The sequence below is a fragment of the Charadrius vociferus genome, unplaced genomic scaffold (assembly GCF_000708025.1).
Source record: "Charadrius vociferus isolate BGI_N301 unplaced genomic scaffold, ASM70802v2 scaffold822, whole genome shotgun sequence".
In the NCBI taxonomy this organism is placed as follows: domain Eukaryota; kingdom Metazoa; phylum Chordata; class Aves; order Charadriiformes; family Charadriidae; genus Charadrius; species Charadrius vociferus.
The window spans coordinates 1,841,955-1,858,168 of record NW_009647481.1 but is presented as its reverse complement, the minus strand read 5'-3'; the positions used below and the strand labels follow the sequence as shown (position 1 = coordinate 1,858,168).

General features: G+C 53.4%; 1 protein-coding gene across 1 annotated transcript in view; it reads left to right on the top strand.

The window, feature by feature from the left end:
- Positions 1-16,214, top strand: part of FGF18 (fibroblast growth factor 18) — a 71,359-nt gene that overhangs the window by 1,284 nt on the left and 53,861 nt on the right. The gene's annotated exons all lie outside the window — the stretch shown is intronic.

Below are 16,214 nucleotides of genomic sequence, written 5' to 3'. Positions count from 1 at the left end.
TCTTCTGTCCGGCACCCACCGGCAGCGAGGGATGGCCCGGGATGAGCACAGCGGCAGCCTTGAAGGGGGGTCCCATCCCTCCGGCCAAGCTAAAACCCCAACCAGCCCCATCCCCTGCTCTTCCACCCCTCCAAAAATTCCCCCATTGTGTTTTTTTTTTTTCTTTTTTTCTTCTTATCCCCTCTGAAAACTGCATCTCGATCCTCACGCCAGCAGAGCCTCCCCTCGGCGGAGCAACCTCCTCATTGGGAGAGGACCCACAGCTGTAAATTACCCTGCGGTTGGAAGGCGTTTGCCGTATTGCTCCGGTGCATTTTTGGGTGTTTTTTCAAGCCCGAGGAGGAATAACAGGCTGCGCAGGGCTCACAGCGACGGCACCCTTTTTGCAGTGGGGAGACATATTATTTTTTTTTTTTTTTTTTCTTTTAGCGCTTGTGCGGTAACTGAAGTTAATCAGCCCTCCAGCCCCCTCCCTCTCTCCCCCCTCCCTTCGGTGCTTTTAGTGAATCAGAAAAAGTTTGGCCGGCTGCCTGGAAAGCACTTGCTAAAATCTGATCTCTTACTTCAGCAGCCTTAAAACTTGGGAAGTTATTGGCATTTATACAGTTGGAGCTTGCAGGCTTCCAAAGCAATAAAATAATAAAAAAAAAAAAAGGGGGGGGAGGCAAAAAAAAGAGGGGGGGAAAAAAAAAAAAAGCTCTGCGCTCTGGTGCTATTAGAACCATACTGGCTCCATTCCGTGCTGCTTTTTGCAGCTTTTTGTGGGATTTGAGGCGGGGATTTGCTGCGGATGGGCGCAGCGGAGGTGTCCTGGGCCGCGGATCTCGCTGGGTGTTACACCGAGAGGCGAGCTCTTTCGGCGATTAGCGTTGGGAGCCAAAACATTAGATTAGTCATACTCAAGGGCCTTCGAGTGAGTGTTTACAGTATTAATGGTAGATGAAAAGATGTGAACGCTGTAAGTTTTTATTGCCCATTTTGTTACACTTTCTTTCTGGATTTATTCACGGGATTACATGTTTTGAGCCTGAATGGGAGCAAGGGATTATAGGATTTCTTTTATAATGATCAGTTTGGGTAGGAGTTAGCCTTTGGTGAACTGGAGTAAATTAATGCATCGCTGAGGTTTAATATTTATTTAGGCTAAAGGAAGTTGTTTAGTTTTGCTTAAAGGGCTCTGTGTTGTATTGGGGAGATTTAAGAGCGCCTGAAATGGATTATATTCTAAGGCCGCCTTTCGCCCTCCCGCGCGGGCCACGATCAGCGGGTCGCCCTGTGTGTGAGTCTCAGAATTACGCTCCTCTGCTGCTGACTGTTACCCGGTGGCTCTGCATGCAAAGGTAGAAATCCCTCCCGCGTGCCTTCGGGCTGGAGGTATTTTGGGGTGTTTTGTATCTTTAATATTAGTTCCTCGTGTACAAAGACTGGGATGCGCTGCTGCCTGCAGTTCAGTGGTATGGTAGCCCAGTTGCTGGCTAAAAGCCTTCTCGTAGACCCTAAGCCCATAGGTGACCCCACCGGGTGTCGCATCACCCGTGGGTGGGTTGTGGCAGCACCAGAGAGGTGTTCCCCAGCCCGGACTGCGGGGAGGTCGGAGGGATGGGAGTTTCCAGGAGTAGGGTTTAGACTCCTGGGTGAGTTTGACTCCTCCAAGGTTTTGCCATGGGGTGATATTCCCACCTGGGGACACCGGGGAATAGTGTGTGGTGGGTCAGAGGCGGGCGCAGGCGATGGCTGTGTGCTGGCACAGCCATGAGAGCAGCCTGGTACCTTGCAGGGCTGCGAGGAGGACAACTCATTCTCCAGTTCCTTTCCCTGTGGCAGCAATGTCCCCATCTTGGTTTCTTCTCTTGCATTGTGGGAAGTTCCTCTGCTGCTTGGGGTTGCCGCAGCCCCGATGGCAGCAGGAACACTGGGTATCCTTGGGGACACTGGAGAGATTAATTTACTTATGCAGGTTGTTCTTAGAGATGCCCTTTCACTGCTGGTTACTAAACTCTCCCTCTATCATTCATCTTTAGCATCCTTCAGTTTAATTCTCCCGCTGCCTTTTCACGCTTCCGGGAGCAATTTGTCCTCCACGTGCTTTTTCCCTCCTTATGTCCCAGAGTGGTTTCGGGGTTTGGCTTTGGAGTCAGTCCCCGCTCTTTACGTGGGCGAGAAACCCTAGGAGCACCTTGCCTGGATGGAGGGGATCTCCCATGCCGTGCCGGCTCTGGCAGCCCTTAGGACATCGGGATTGGGGACATGAGACCTCAGGAGCTCGGAGGTCCCCTTTTGCCAGGGCAGGTGAGGGCTGGAGGCAGCTTTGGTTGAGCCTTTGAGTTTGAGTTTGGCTGAGCAGGAGGATGTGAAGTTTTGGGTGCTGCTCTGGTTTGCAAGAGCTTCCAGCTCTTCTGCCCCTGGGCCACCTCCAGCGCATCCTCAGGGAGAGTTGGGGGCGATGCCGGCGTGTGCTGCCACAGCCGTGCCGTGGAGCAGCGGCTGGTGCTGCCGCAGCCTCTTCCCTGCCCTGATAAACCTCCCCGTGTTCCTCTACATGAAGTGCATCTGTCTTAGATTATGAAGAGGTCCCTGATAGGGCCAAATCTTTTGCTTTTATGGCTCTTGTAGGTTAAGATCCAGCTTTGGAATCTGATCCAGAAGCAAACAGGAGGTCAGAGGAGCTCACAAGGCAGCACCGGGCTATTTTCACATCTGCTGGTGTTGTGTAAGAGGAAGGCTGCCGCGCACCATGCCAATAGCAACTTATGTTTCTCCTAAGCTCCTGTGCAGTGACAGACAGTTATTGTTTGGGGCTTTGTAAAGTGAGACACAGAGAAGTGTTGCTTCCACACGTGCAGTGAGCCAGATCCTGCGGTCTGGCGAAGCCGCGCGCAGCACATGTCGGAGGCGCGAGCCTGCCGAGCGGCTCCCTCCCCTCTCCCCGTCTGCTCCGCTGCGGCCATCCTCCCCGGGGGCTGCCAGTGACACCCAACGGGCGCTGGGGACACCCTTGTGGACAAGCCGGAGCGTGGTCCTTGTCACAGCCTGCCCGGCTTGCCTTGCCATGGGGCTCCGTGCCGCCCCTGCTGTGGGTGTGAAGCGGTGCTGGAGCCGAGGGTCCCCGCTCGCCCTGCCCTCGCCCTCCTGGTGACGAAGGGACTGTGCAGCCCCGGTGGGGTTATTCTTGTGTCTACCCTCCCTACGGATAAGCACCCCTCTGCCCGTGCCCCCCAAGGGTGGCACGAGCATTTCTCTTGAGATGGTGGCCAAGGCTGCGTGTGCTGCTGGAGATGGGGGCTCTGGGACTTGGGCATCGCTGCGTCGCCATCGAAGCCCGTGCTGTGGGGTAGGGCAGGTGCTACTTCGATACCACGTACCACTCCGCTCCTGGTGGCAAAACCCTGCACACCGAGGCTTGGTGGCGGCCCAGCGCCCTGAGGCTCCTGGGCTGGGAGATCCTGTGCTTGCCATCTCCGCTCAGCCTGGACCGGGACCACCGAGTCCTTGGCACGGGGTCCCCCGGCTGGCACCTGCCTCCTGCTCTGCGAGGGTGTCTGAGCCTCCTGAGATGGAGGAGGTGAAGCGCTCCTCCGTGAAAACGTGTGATGTGAGTTCCGCTTTCCAGCCTTGTCTCGCTGTGGTTCCTGCCGCGATACCCACCCTGTGCTCGTGCAGAGCTGCTAACTCACAGGTTGTAGAAGTGATGCTCTGAAGGACAAAATACGGCAAAGGCGGTCTGGGAAAGGCTGGGAACTTTTCTGTTGATTTTTCTGATTGCAGCCAACTTAATTATTAGGCCGTGAGAAGACAAGAGGAACTGCATAAGCAAAGCCTGATTTAATTAGAGCGGGAGGAGCTCAGCAATGTTGATGAAGTGCATGACCCCATCACGGGCCAGAGCTGATGAAACAGCCCACGGCTCTGGGTCTGCGCCGCTGGTGGCGGTGGATGCCGTGCCTCCTCGTGTGGCTCCGCTGCTCTGCGACCCACAGAGGTGGGGTTTGGCCATTCGGTGATTCTGTATGGCATCGTTTGTTCCTGTTTAAAGCCTCCTTGCTCTCCAGGAAACAACCACGCTGCTTGCCACGAGGGGTTTCGACTCCCCGCTGCTGACTCGTTGCACCGGTCTATGAAGCTCTACGTCCTGAAGCTGTCCCATTTTTGTCTCCCTGTCCCTGGAGAGCTGAGGCTGGTGGGGAGACACCTTGGGGCGGCTGCAGGGGCTGGAGCAGGGGGAAGCCTGGCCCCGCTGAGCGGTGGAGACCTGATGCTCGTGCTGGTGCACGCTCTGGTTCTCCCATGGGAGGAGCGAGACTAGGATTGGCGTGGGGTGAGCGCAGACGTGGGTCTTTGCTCCCGCACAGAAGGGGGTAGGCAGCCCGTGCCCCCCACGCTTTTGCTTCCCACGGCCCCCCAGCCCTCCAACGTGCGGGGACCTCTGCCAGAAGACCCCTCAAATCCATGTTTAGCAGGAAGCTTCGCGAGGACAGAGCTGGTTTCCAGATTCCCATCCCAGTGAGGCAGAAACAAACGTCGACTCCTTTGGTGTTTGGGGGCATTTTCGGGGTGCGTTGCAGCAACGGGCAGCAAAGTAGAGCTGCTGCTTGGAGGCTTGGCTCCGCGCGCCTGCGTGTGCTGCGGTTCGCCTTTTCAAAGCTCTGGAGAGACGCATGATGCTTCAGAGACACAGAGAAGCACTCAGGTGGTGTTGAGGAGAGTGCGTAGAAGGGCATAGCGGGGCCCAGATGTCCCCTGTTTGAGATAGCTGGGTGCAGCGTGGTGGTTGTATTTAATTTCCATTTTGCTTTCCTTATTGTGTGTCCGAGACTGGGCGGAGGCGAGCGATGCTGGGTTTGGAGCGGTGCTGGGTTCGGAGGAGGGATGCCCGCTCAAACCCTGCTTGTTTTCCACTTGTCGAGCGGCTTGGCCGTAGCGTACCGAGGCGACAAAGCAAAGAGCAGCACGAAGGGGCACGATGCTTCCCAAGCCCTGCGGGTGCCTTTGGGACACGGTGGTGCAGGCGGTGGCGGGTCCTTTGGCGAGGGGGAGGCGGGGGTGACTGCCGAGGGCTTCTGGGGGCTCAGGTAGGGTGAGCAGCATCGGAGGGGGGCTCAGGTGGCCACTCAGAATATTTGATTTTGCTGTAAGCTGATAGCGCCAAGCCGGGCGACCGGATATCTCCCTCCACTGTGGGAGTCTGAGCTCAAGAGAAAGACTCCCCTGGGGCTGAAAAAATCATTTTTTTAGCTCTATAAAGCTGCTTCCCGGATCCTTGGGAGTATTTTTATGGGTCTCTCCCTTTCCTTAGGAGGTGGGAAAACCCCCGTCATGCTCTCTCCTCTCCTCCCTCCACCCTCACTGAGCAGTAGCTGCTTTTGCTTTGATTTTCCCCCGATATGGACACTTTAGATATCAGCTGTGATAACAGCAGGTGAAAAACGTGTTCAGGGAACAGAGTGATTTAAAAAGGAGGGGGGAAGACGGGCTGCTGTTGGTGCCTGGGCAGGGGTATGTGAGGATGGGTACCTGCTGCCAGGGCCTTTGCCTGGGGTCTCTGCAAACCGCTTGGGTCCTGGAAGGCTGGGGTAGGTCACCCCCAGCCTGGGGCACAGGGAGGCACCTTAAATACCCTCCATCGTGAGCCCAGGTCACAACCCCAGCAGGGCTGGCAGCCGGGAGCCCCCCAAGATGCGTTGGAGATGCTCTGCTGCAAAGCATGACCTTCCCATCCTCTGCTGCTGAGACCGGGGGGGGGTTCCATGTGGGAATCTGTAGCCCCGACAGGTCGGAACCTTATTTTTATTATTTTGTTTTTTCTTTCCTTCCTTGGGTTTTCGTGTTTTGATCACTCGCTGTGCCGTAACAAGCAGGTACAAACAGAGATTATGCAGAGCTGTGCGTTACGCTGCCTACCTGGTATGTCGCTTCTGTGTCCTGGTACCTCTCCAGATGTCCACAGCGGATTAGGCATCCAGCGAAGCAGCTGGAGGGAAAGTAAGGGGGGGGGAAAAATAGAAAAGACTGTCTGGCTCTGCCAAAGTATTTTCCTATTGGCATTCAGCAGCCTCGCCATAGCATGAAGAGAAAGAAAGGGGAAGGAGGAGGCTTAGCCTGTCATGGTCTGCGTGTTTCCCTTTGTGCGAGCTCCTTGCCGCGCCGGGGGCTGCGGTGGGTGGGAGTCGATGTGCCAATCTTCCCCGCTTGGCCGGGGTGTAGGCTGCGGGGTTCGTGTCCCCACCGCCAGGCTCACCAGTTCGCTTCGACGCAGTGCTGGGCTCCCTGGGCTGCTCGGACACCTCCCTGCCAGCTTTGCCCGCACAAACCAGCTGGATTTCGAGCTAAAACCACAGGGCAGTGTTTTCCACGTAGCGACAGCTCATCGTTCCCCAGCACGGCACTGTGCCCGCTGCCAAACTCCGCTTACACCCCATTTTCCGCACTCTTTTGCTTTTTTTTCGTGAGGTTATCTGCTTTATTCCGCTGCAGCCAGCGGAAAAGGGGCCGTGCTGCTGGGAAATCCGAAATGCCTTCAACATACCGACCTGAGAGTGCAATAGCAGTGTCTGACAGCATCCTCCTGCGTGTAGCTCCTGTCCCGGTGTGGTGCTGCTCCTGCCCCATGGCCATAGCCGAGTGCGTGGCCACCGAGCCCACTGGTGATGCTGACCCAGGGGAACTTTGCTTTGGGGTCAAGCTGGGAGGCAACGGGGGAGACGGGAGGCTGCGGTGGTGGGTCATCACAGCCCCTGCCTAGGGGGGCGGTTGAAATGGGGTAGAAAGCGGGTAATGGGGAACGGTCCGGCAGGTCCAGTGCTCTGCTGTCCGGCTGGCACTGACAGGAGATGGGGCAGACCCGCAAACCGCGGAGGGGGAAGCGGGGTGGTACGGGGCCGGGTGTGCCCTGTTTTATAATCCAGAACTGCATATTGCATGGGTACACATACTAGAGTGCAGCAATTAATTAATGGGTTGCTCTTCCTACAAGATGTTTCCAGCACTCCTTATTCCTCCCAGTTCCTTTCTCTCCTGCTGCATATTTCAAATCCCTTTCTTTCCTGTTAAAATACTATCTTTGGCATCATTTTTAAGGACAGCTTGTTAAAAAGCTGTTGTATCTTTTGGAATACCCCGAGCCGCTCTTCTGCAGAAATACAGGATTAACAGACAAATGCAGGGAGCAGTGGCGAGCCTGGCAAGTGGCCGGGCTGGCGGGGTGCGCGCCGGGTGACCCCGGGCACGGCTGGCGGGACATGAAGCCCTGGGAGTGTAAATCAGAAAACGGGATGAAGGACAGTATTTGATATAAGGGCATTTTGCCGCTTCCCTGTTGCTATTAATCCGTTTGTTGGGAGGGCCGGTCTGGAGAGCCGGCACTGCCCCGCGGCGATGGCGGTGGGACCGGGGTCACCTCCGTCCCTCCAAACCCTGGGCAATCCACTGACCGTGCTCCTCCCGCCGAACTGTCAGATACCAACCTGACAGATACTAATACTTATTTTCCCAAGTTGGATTCAATCCATAGGTGGAATTTAACTCAATTATAAGAATGTGCAAACTAACAGCAAGTGGGGTGCGTGCTCTCCTTCCAGCTGTGATTTCCAACTGTAAAATGAAAGCTGATTTTTGACCCCCTTAAGCCGCCAGACCGTAAGGTTACGGTGCTGTGTGAGCACAGCCAGTGCCTCAACGTGAGGCTGTACTGTAAGATTGCATGGTGCAGTGCGGTATTGATTATCTGTAAAATAAATTATGATGTATGTAGTGCAGGTTTCTGACCCCGTGGTCGCGACCTTGCGGTGATTGGGGAGACTTCCGACCAGCTGAGATCAGAATAGCAAACAGCCCCCCAGCAATCAATAGAAAAACCAGTGAAGGCTGATTGCTGGGGCCTTTTACAGGAATAATGCTTGATGCTGCCTACGTGCCGTGTTTTTTACCCCAGGGGACCGGGCAGTTCTTCTACAAACTTTGCCTAAAATGAGACGTGAAACTCCACAGTTGGATGTTCCGCTGTGCGAGAAGCCGGCCTGACCGTGGGGCGGGCGGAGATGGGAGACTTTGCGGCGCAGAAGAAAGCATGCGCGTTCCTCCGTCGGGGTTTTCAATGCTCAGGAAAGCCGGTCTCTCTCAGGATGGAAGGGAGGAGTGAGGGCAGCTCAGCCGGGCAGGCACAGGGCGTCTGCCCTGGTCATGTTGTGTATTTATTTTGTGAGTTCGAATGAGCATTATCTCAGCCCCTACGAGGGAACTCTTCTGACCTGCAAGCCAAACTTGGCCTATTTGTGGCTAAATTGATAGCTGGATTGCAGGGCTGAATTTTTAGAGAGGTACAGATGACCGCAGATGAGGATGTGGCAAACGAGGTGCCTGCTCCGCTCCTTTGCTGGGGTTGCCCCCCGCACCTGCGTCGGTGCAGCTGAGCCCCCAAAGCAGTGGCAAGGTGAGGGATGGGACGGGGCTGCTCCCGAGAGCATCGTCCTCGCTCCTCACCGTGCTAGCGAGAGCACCGCAGCGCAGCCTCCAGCTCCTGCACCGGCCAGGCTGCGTTTGCTGATTTGGAGAGTGAGTGAGTAAATGTGAATAGTCTGGCAGAGAGGCAGAGGGCTTGCTTTTGTGCTCCTTATGTTGAGAAAGTCAGTAATCTGAATTTAATTGCTGTTCGAATTTAACGAATAAGAAAATGGTATTCACTTGCACAGTTTTCGTTTCCCTCTGGGAGCCCAATTTCCCCAGCGCGCACCGTCAGTGTGCCTGTGTGTGCCAAGAAGATGGGCACCGCCGGGTTCAGTCGGGGGGTTTCTACTCCTAAAGAAAAATCTGTGCTCGCTCTGACACCGGACCAGCACGGCTGAGCTCGCAAAGCTGCTCTGTTAGCCAGGTGGTGGGCCCGGGGATGTGGGGACCTATAGGCATTCCCAGACCCAACGGGACCTGTAGGCGTTCCCAGACCAAACGGGGAACTGTTTGTACTGTTTCACTGGCACCGTTGGTGTGCCAGGCGCCTGCGGGGCTCTGGCACGCTCCTGTGCGTCCCCTTGCCGAAGGATGCTCGGAGAGCAGGGGGATAGGGATGTCTGGACAGTGGCGTGGTGCTTCACAGCATCCCCATGCTGGGGTTGTTAGGGAATCTCCAGCTTCATGTCATCCTTTCCATGTTTGCCCATGGCTGGCCTGAATTTCCCCCCCAGCAGCATTTTTCCTCGGTACAGGGATGGATGCAGCAAAGCGTGTTGGGCTCTCCCTGGTACCCGCGAGATGTGTGGGGATGCAGAAGCCCGAATCTCGGAAGGTGCCTTAGTGATTGTGATGCCTCTTTGTCCTTTTTCCCCTGTTTTAAATGCTTCAAAAAGAATTTCTTTTTCAAAACTGTTGAGAGTTGTTCCCTGAAAATGGGAAACCCGTGATCTGAATTAATTAAAACCAAATGAAACTTTTCCCTAAGTCAACAAAGCAGAAAGATAAGAAATCCTATTTGTCCGGCACTTGCAGTGTAAAGATTTCCACGCAGGAGCGCAGCTAATAGAGATCAGTACAAATCTTCTACTAGACAACAAACTGTGCTTTCCATTTCTGGCCCTAGGCTCACGTGTTTGTTATATCTGATCCTGAAGGCAGATTGACAGTTTGGTTTGGATTAAATTCAACACATGCTTTATGCTATACGTTTGATAAGGCTCAATATTAATCAGATATTTTCTTTTTCCATGCGGTCTTTAGTATACGCAAGCAGCAGAATTGTCCGTTCCTGGGAATATTTTCGCAGTGAAACCATTGAGGTATTTATTTCTGGAGGGAAGATGAAATTACTGATTTTTAAAAACTCCCGAGATCCCAAGTAAAGTTGAAATCCATTAACTGCAAGGCAGTAAGCTTGACATGACCCATGCAGGTTTTGAGCGGTTTTATTAACTGATAAAAAAAATGTTTTCTTTAAATATCTGTGGAAAGACAGCAGAGGAGGAGAGGGACCAGAGCAGGTTCCCGTACTTCTACCACTGGCATCAGCTCTCAGTTCTGCTTAGCCGGGAATGGAGGTTGTCACTGTTTTCACCTGTGCGTGCTTGCGAGCTTGGGTTTCTTCATGGGAGTAACAGGCTGCTGGTTCCCTGACCGACCTCCTGCGGTATGTCCCAAAGATGGACTTTTAGGTACATTGGCCCATTAGGTCCAAATAGTGATTTATTTGTATAGCATGTATTTATTCTGTTTACAAATGGGCTTCGCTCTCCAAAGCTGCTATCTTTTGTCATTGCTCTGTTCCCTAGAAAGAAAGGGGGGGGGAAGGTAGAAGAATTGGGAATGGGGAGGACCGAAGGAGAAGAGGCAAAGGAGGGATGGCTTGTCGCCTTTGAACTCTGTGGCTTGGTGGTTGTGTGCCTGGAACGCCGACTGCAAAGCTTTGTGCCTGGCCTGGCAGCCATCTGTTGTGGCTAGTCTTGGGGCCACCTCCACCTCCGATGCAAGCGTGGCAACTTGCAAACGTGGTTATCAGGGGTGAAGTTGGTCCCAAAGCTTGTCTTTGGTGCCTGAAGATAACCGGTGCTGGTAGGACCTGTCAGTTGGATGTATAGTGTTAGAACCGGGCGCTGGAAAAGCTCTGACTTGATGGTGATGCTGAAAGCAATTGAGATCCCTTCTCCCAACTATATCTTAACTTCATTAAAAAATGAAATCAATGGAGCTGGGGTTGAACATTGCCTGGGTCTGCGTTCATTTGAAGCCGCCTCCAGCAGAGACTTAGGTTGAGTTAGGCTCTCCAGCGAGGTGCTTCGGTGAGTGCTGAGCGATGGAGCTCCGGGGGCGCATGTCCTGGGGCAGAGCCCTTCTTCCTCAGCAAGACGGTGCGAGTTGCTGGTATCCACCCGTGTTGGGTGAGCCGGAGATCTCCAGCCTCGAGCGGAAAAATGTGTGTTTGCACAATTAGCGTGGCCCCTTCCTTCCCTGGGAGCAGAGTGGTTTATTGATTTCTTTGGCCCGCTCGCCCCCACCTATTCAGCAATAATGACCCTTCCACCCCAACTCTAAATCATCCCAGCCCGCCTTGCCCGTAAGCCCTCTAATCTTTTGGGGTTGTTGTTGGTATTTATGCTTGTGGAGGTTTATGATCTGTCGGCGCTGGCTGCTGAAATGCTTTATTTATCCATACGCTGGGCCACACAGGGAGCGTCCTTATTCTGGTATCGTGTTCAGGATGCTGTAGTTAAGGTTTGTGTCAGCACTTCCATGCACAAACCTTGTTATTCAGGGGTTTTGCAACTCCGTGGAAAAGCAAACCAGTGACCTGGCACGGCGAGGGGAGGCTCGGAGGCACACATGAAAGCCTGACAACCCACTGCCCATTTAGGGATTATTAGATGGGCAACCTCTTTTCCTTGAGGAATATAGCCAAAAACATCCTCCTCCTTTGGTTTGATTTTTATAAAAAAGAAAAAAACAAAACACCCTCTTTTGTGCGCTTGTGTTGGTGTTGGGTGGGGAGAACGCAGTGAGGTAGGACATGGGCTGGAAGCATTTCTGGATACTTTAAAAAAACAAAACAACAAAAAAAAAAACATCCGGCCGATGCGGAACAAAAGTGCCTTCTCCTCCCAACAGAGCGTGTGCTGCGGAGGGTGGAGGGTTTGGGGGACGCAGTGGCTGCTCCCTGTGGCTGCCCAGTCGGCTCGGCACCGCAGCCCTCTGAACGGTAGGCGACGGGATATATAAAATGTGATTTATTGCCCTGTTAGCACAGGAGCTTGTGGGCTTATAAATTACTTGGTGATTTCTCGATAATGGAAGGAGCAGGGTATAAACAAGAGAGATAATAGGGCTTGAAGAATGTATTTCAAAGAACTTTTGGGGAAGGAGAAGTTTCGTGGCTGTTGGCAGGTATGAGGTGATGGCTGGTTGTGGTGGAGGAAGAGCCTTCACAGACCAACCCAACCCGGGTATTTTTATTTTTTTTTTTATTAATTGCTCCCTCTTAATGGCTGATGGGTTTTGTGGGTGCTCCATGGAGTAGCCTGGAGCGGAGTTGGTAAGTCAGAGTGAAACCTCTTGGGGAGCCCCTTAGCCCAAGGCAGCAGGCTGGGGTTTGCGTCGGGGGTGACTTGTTTAAGCAGAATCGATCAGGCGGTGATGCAGGACCCTCCGGCTGCCTTGGGACGGGGACGCTGTGGCAGCGGGGTTTTGATATAAAGGGAAGCCGGGAGCGCCAGAGAGGTGCTCGACCCTTTTCTTAGCGGGTACCGAGCTGGCATGACTGGCAGCCCAAAGTTACTGCTCAAAAGCCATTTTTCTCCTTTCCAGGATGGTGCCGGCAGGTCTTGCAGCACGTCACCACGTGTCACTGAGGGGACTCTGCCACCCTGCATGGCAGCGTGCAGCAGTGATGGTACAGGAGCATCGTTCTGGGGAGGGTGTTAGTGAATTGGGAGGTGCAGGAACACATCTCCTCAAACCTGCCTTCGGGCTGGCTCTGGGAGGTGCCCCACTTCATCGCTTACTTTCTTTAAGCCCTTGAGTTTGCTGACCGCCTTTGGTAGGGCGCGGGGGGAAAGGGTTGGCAGCTTCTCTGCAGGCTTGTGAGAGCGCCGGGCTTGATGAGGAGCGTCTTGGGTGCTGACACTGAAACAGAGGTGGTTCCCATCTCTTCTATTTGCCCATCAAGCTTTTTGGAGGTGGCTGTTTTTTTTTTTTTTTTTCCCCTGCATGCAAACTTCTAAGCTGTTTTTGAACATCTTGCTCATACGTTGGGGATGTTTTTGGTGTGAAATCGGGCTTTGTCGATAGCTCCTGGAAGCTCAGTGACATGTTACTGTGCGGCGTCTCAGGCCGGGCCACCCTGGAGAAACGATGGGAAACGGAAAAGGTTGTTGTTAATGATGACTTTAATGGAGTTTGGCTAAATAAAAGTGGGCCTTCCCAGGTGAGTCGATTTGAAGAGATTTATTTAAAGTATAAAGTAAATAGCACGTTTTCAAATGGAAATTGGTTCTGTCCACCTCTTGGGTCAGCAGGACTCCTGAAATGATGTATTGGGGGTTCAGAGGATGTCCAGAGAGCTCCATCCTGCCTTGCGCTTCGTGAGATAGGTTTTGCAAGGCAAGCAAGCATAAGGCAAGATCAAAAGAAAATATCTCCCTTGCAGAAATGAAGGAAATTTTGCATCTTACGTTTCAAATAAGTGAATTACTGATCAAAATCATCTCTGGAAAGCCCTGTTCCAGAAATAGCTCGCAAGACTTTTGTAAATCGACGTTTTTCACATACATGAGAAGAGATCTTGCAGGAACAACTGTAATATTGCAGGTGCTTGGTCATGGTAACTTGGGGAGAGGAAAAGGAAAGTCCTCAGCAATGTGTTGGCAAAGCGTGCAACTGAAATGGGGAAAAGCTGTCTGAAGGACAAGAGGGTGCTCTTCTCCATGGCTGTGATTTCACAAATTGCCATTTCTTATTAGGCAATTTGCTGGCCTGCTCCACTTTCCCCCCCTGTCTGCTCACCCTCAGTGCTGTTACCCCAGGACCTTGCCTTTAAAAAGTCTCGGTGGGTTCAGAGAGCTCTGGTGGCTTGTCCCCAACATGCTGGTCTCCTGCTGGATTGTGCTGTGCTGTTGTCCCAATTCTTTGCTTTCTCCTGTTCAGGAGCCTCTGACATCACTTCCACACCTAAGCCTTCCTTGTGGCAGCACTGCGCATCTCTGGGCCCCTGCGTGAACGGGGCAGGTGAATCTTATGTCCCCTCTGTCCCCTTTCTGTGAGTTTGGGTTTTTGATACAGCTGTGTGGTGTGTTTTTTCAAAAGTAAGGGTTGTGTCCCTGGCTCTTCCAACAGCATCCCAAGCTAGCCCTCGTCTGATAGACCGCTTGGGTGAAGTCCAAGGACAGAGAATATGGCATTACATATTGCCAGCACCCCTGACGGTGGGAACTGGAAGGAGAAAAGGAAATTGGTGGTGGTTAGTATTTTATTGGGTTTTTAGACCTGAAGAGGAGTCACCCTCTCTGTGAATCGTAGCTTGAAGCAGAGATCTTCTTCACGTACAACTCTTCCTTTTTCTGTTTCGACTCTGAAAGCTTCGGATCAGCCTGGCGGTTGGGGAAGGGCAGGTCCGCAGCGACCCCTCGTAACGCTGCCATGCGTCGCGTCACCACCATCAGCAGCACCAGCCCTGCTGCCGCAGGCTTTATTTCACCGGATCGGCATGAAGAGCCTGGAGAGGCTCCCCCGAGGCGGGGCATCCCCATCGGGGCTTGTCATTAGGCTCTGAAAGAGAGATCAGCCCAGAGAGACAGGGCTTTTCCCCCTCAATAACTAGTGTTAGCAGCTGGTGTTCAGGAGACATGTAACCATTGAGGCTGCTGTGCATTTACCCGTTTCCAGTGACATTTTGGTAGTTTCCATAAACATGGATTTGATACTTGCTGTGAACATGCAAACCTCTCCCTTCAGAGCGGTGATGTTGGAGATGGTGGGAGTAAAGAACATGCTCAGGTGAATGATGGAGAAGACAAACTTTAAATGTAGGAGGGGAGGCTGCAAGCTATGGGGGGGGATTTGAGGTCTGACACCTAACGTCCACCAGTCCTAAAGGCCGGCATGAAAAAACTGGAGGTGGACTAGTGGGAATGAAGGCGCGGCAGAAGCGAGGTATCAGCCCCACAAACGTTCCCGGCAGAATGACTCCTGCAATTTCAGTAAACCCACCGACTGGCCTCCAGTTATTGTTAGATGGGTTAACCTCCCTGTCCTCGGTCACAACCATTTTGTTATATCTCAGCACTGCGCAGAGGGCTGCCGAACCGTGGGATGGGTGAGCAGTGACACCGGAGGAGGTCCCTTTCCCCTTGGCACCGTTCCCCTGTAGGGTCACTAGGTGTTGTCTTGCCACAATAAGCAGGAGCAGGACCGATTGGAGCTTAGTGAAAGGTTTCCAGAGAGGAGACTTGGCAGAGGAAAAGCGGCACGGGATAAGTCAATAGGGTCTCCAGGCACCTCTGTGTGCAGAAGCCACCTTTCACGTGAGACCAGTGCTTGGGAGCTACTGTCCGGGGAGACGGTTGTTAGCCACATCTCTATTTTCTTCGCAAATGCAATGGAAGGAAAGGTGTTTTGGAAATCCTGCCCTGAACTCGTGTGCGTTGCTCGGCAGTTGCCATGTTTTACCCTAGAGGGAGTTGCTTTTCTGCAGTGGGAGCAGGGATCTGTGTGTTCCTTGGACGATGTCAGGGGACCGGGATGAAAGGAGCTACCAGGGTAAACATGGGATCACGGCTGCGGTGCTGCCACTGCAAATGTTTATTTCTTTTATGGGGAGATTGGTCTCTGGTGATCTTCTGTCTCCTTCTGACGGCAGTGTTTTCCCGAGTATTGCTTGGGTTTCCCATGTCTTGTGCTTTTGCCCCTGTTTTCGTGGAGGTCCCGCCTGGGCTGGTATCAAGCAGAAGAGCCAGAGATGTCACCTTGGACCTGATGGGCCCATGCTTTGAACTGGCGTTGTAAGTCCTCGGGGCGAATTACTCTGCCTTTTTCCAGGGTTTGGAAAACCCCTGACGGGTCTCAGGGGTTGGGCTTGGGGTTTCCACTCTGCCGTGGCCAAACGGGTTCGCAGACAGAGCATCTGCCCTGGGAGGAAGTTGGAGTGCTTTGAACCTGGCAGTAATTGGGCTCAGGTCTCGTTTGAAGAGACAAACAAATTGCTGGGAAGTATTTTTAGTGGGGCGCCTGCAGCTTTTGTCCCAGGAGCACCCCGCTGGGAGGACTGCTCTGCTCACCGGTGGGGTGGCCAAGCTGGGCTCCTCCACCGCGGCGTGTGACACGGCGCAAGGAGCGGAGGGCGACGGGGACAAACCGTGTGCGTGGCCAGCAGCGCCCCGGGGAGGGGCAGCCCCCTCCCCCTGGTTTCTCACCTTTGCAGCTCCCTGTGCTTTCTGCAAAGGCTTCGAAGTCGTTTGGGAGCAGGTTGGGTGCTGCTGCTGGGTCTGCTTCCCAAGGGGCCTCCTGGGCCACTCAACGTGCGGGTGATGCCTGCTCAGACACGGGGTCACTGCGCTGCCGCCTTCTTGGGGACCGGGTTTACTCTCAGTGTGTTTTGGGCTGAAGAGACTTTATGGTTTCCTCTCCAGGTTTTGTATCTCGAATGCTCCTTTCAGCTGCGCAAAAAACACACATAGACAGCTACTTGCGACAGTTCGGATTGCTGAGTGGTTGTAATTCCTGTGTATCAGAGCCGTTTATTTTAGCAG